Below are 3,309 nucleotides of genomic sequence, written 5' to 3' on the forward strand. Positions count from 1 at the left end.
ATGCGCAAGAAATGGTATGCAAACCCCGTATTTACATATCTGCCACTGTGCAGGAGAATCCGTATAGGTGTTCGAGTGTTCGAACCGTAATGCGCAAGAAATGGTACGGAAATCCCGTATTTACATATCTGCCACTGTGCAATAGAATCCGTATAGGTGTTCGAGTGTTCGAACCGTAATGCGCAAGAAATGGTACGGAAATCCCGTATTTACATATCTGCCACTATGCAGGAGAATCCGTATAGGTGTTCGAGTGTTCGAACCGTAATGCGCAAGAAATGGTATGGAAACCCCGTATTTACATATCTGCCACTGTGCAGGAGAATCCGTATGAGTGTTCGAATGTTCGAACCGTAATGCGCAAGAAATGGTACGGAAACCCCGCATTTACATATCTGCCACTGTGCAGGAGAATCCGTATAGGTGTTCGAGTGTTCGAACCGTAATGCGCAAGAAATGGTACGGAAACCCCGTATTTACATATCTGCCACTGTGCAATAGAATCCGTATAGGTGTTCGAGTGTTCGAACCGTAATGCGCAAGAAATGGTACGGAAATCCCGTATTTACATATCTGCCACTTTGCAGGAGAATCCGTATAGGTGTTCGAGTGTTCGAACCGTAATGCGCAAGAAATGGTATGGAAACCCCGTATTTACATATCTGCCACTGTGCAGGAGAATCCGTATAGGAATTCGAGTGTTCGAACCGTAATGCGCAAGAAATGGTACGGAAACCCCGTATTTACATATCTGCCACTGTGCAGGAGAATCCGTATAGGTGTTCGAGTGTTCGAAGCGTAATGCGCAAGAAATGGTATGCAAACCCCGTATTTACATATCTGCCACTGTGCAGGAGAATCCGTATAGGTGTTCGGGTGTTCGAACCGTAATGCGCAAGAAATGGTATGTAAACCACGTATTTACATATCTGCCACTGTGCAGGAGAATCCGTATAGGTGTTCGAGTGTTCGAACCGTAATGCGCAAGAAATGGTATGGAAACCCCGTATTTACATATCTGCCACTGTGCAGGAGAATCCTTATAGGTGTTCGAGTGTTCGAACCGTAATGCGCAAGAAATGGTATGTAAACCCCGTATTTACATATCTGCCACTGTGCAGGAGAATCCGTATAGGTGTTCGAATGTTCGAACCGTAATGCGCAAGAAATGGTACGGAAACCCCGTATTTACATATCTGCCACTGTGCAGGAGAATCCGTATAGGTGTTCGAGTGTTCGAACCGTATTGCGCAAGAAATGGTATGGAAACCCCGTATTTACATATCTGCCACTGTGCAGGAGAATCCGTATAGGTGTTCGAGTGTTCGAACCGTAATGCGCAAGAAATCGTATGCAAACCCCGTATTTACATATCTGCCACTGTGCAGGAGAATCCGTATAGGTGTTCGAGTGTTCGAACCGTAATGCGTGAGAAATGGTATGCAAACCCCGTATTTACATATCTGCCACTGTGCAGGAGAATCCGTATAGGTGTTCGAGTGTTCGAACCGTAATGCGCAAGAAATGGTATGGAAACCCCGTATTTACATATCTGCCACTGTGCAATAGAATCCGTATAGGTGTTCGAGTGTTCGAACCGTAATGCGCAAGAAATGGTACGGAAATCCCGTATTTACATATCTGCCACTGTGCAGGAGAATCCGTATAGGTGTTCGAGTGTTCGAACCGTAATGCGCAAGAAATGGTACGGAAACCCCGTATTTACATATCTGCCACTGTGCAGGAGAATCCGTATAGGTGTTCGAGTGTTCGAACCGTAATGCGCAAGAAATGGTATGGAAACCCCGTATTTACATATTTGCCACTGTCTAGGAGAATACGTATAAGTGTTCGGGTGTTCGAACCGTAATGCGCAAGAAATGGTATGTAAACCCCGTATTTACATATCTGCCACTGTGCAGGAGAATCCGTATAGGTGTTCGAGTGTTCGAACCGTAATGCGCAAGAAATGGTATGTCAACCCCGTATTTACATTTCTGCCACTGTGCAGGAGAATCCGTATAAGTGTTCGAATGTTCGAACCGTAATGCGCAAGAAATGGTACGGAAACCCCGTATTTACATATCTGCCACTGTGCAGGAGAATCCGTATAGGTGTTCGAGTGTTCGAACCGTAATGCGCAAGAAATGGTATGGAAACCCCGTATTTACATATCTGCCACTGTGCAGGACAATCCGTATAGGTGTTCGGGTGTTCGAACCGTAATGCGCAAGAAATGGTATGTAAACCCCGTAATTACATATCTGCCACTGTGCAGGAGAATCCGTATAGGTGTCCGAGTGTTCGAACCGTATTGCGCAAGAAATGGTATAGAAACCCCGTATTTACATATCTGCCACTGTGCAGGAGAATCCGTATAGGTGTTCGTGTGTTCGAACCGTAATGTGCAAGAAATCGTATGCAAACCCCGTATTTACATATCTGCCACTGTGCAGGAGAATCCGTATAGGTGTTCGAGTGTTCGAACCGTAATGCGTGAGAAATGGTATGCAAACCCCGTATTTACATATCTGCCACTGTGCAGGACAATCCGTATAGGTGTTCGGGTGTTCGAACCGTAATGCGCAAGAAATGGTATGTAAAGCCCGTAATTACATATCTGCCACTGTGCAATAGAATCCGTTTAGGTGTTCGAGTGTTCGAACCGTAATGCGCAAGAAATGGTACGGAAATCCCGTATTTACATATCTGCCACTGTGCAGGAGAATCCGTATAGGTGTTCGAGTGTTCGAACCGTAATGCGCAAGAAATGGTATGGAAACCCTGTATTTACATATCTGCCACTGTGTAGGAGAATCCGTATAAGTGTTCGGGTGTTCGAACCGTAATGCGCAAGAAATGGTATGTAAACCCCGTATTTACATATCTGCCACTGTGCAGGAGAATCCGTATAGGTGTTCGGGTGTTCGAACCGTAATGCGCAAGAAATGGTATGTAAACCCCGTATTTACATATCTGCCACTGTGGAGGAGAATCCGTATAGGTGTTCGAGTGTTCGAAGCGTAATGCGCAAGAAATGGTATGCAAACCCCGTATTTACATATCTGCCACTGTGCAGGAGAATCCGTATAGGTGTTCGGGTGTTCGAACCGTAATGCGCAAGAAATGGTATGTAAACCCCGTATTTACATATCTGCCATTGTGCAGGAGAATCCGTATAGGTGTTCGGGTGTTCGAACCGTAATGCGCAAGAAATGGTATGTAAACCCCGTATTTACATATCTGCCACTGTGCAGGAGAATCCGTATAGGTGTTCGAGTGTTCGAACCGTAATGCGCAAGAAATGGT

The sequence above is a fragment of the Camellia sinensis genome, unplaced genomic scaffold, assembly GCF_055761805.1.
Source record: "Camellia sinensis isolate YWXY unplaced genomic scaffold, ASM5576180v1 Unanchor14, whole genome shotgun sequence".
Classification (NCBI taxonomy): domain Eukaryota; kingdom Viridiplantae; phylum Streptophyta; class Magnoliopsida; order Ericales; family Theaceae; genus Camellia; species Camellia sinensis.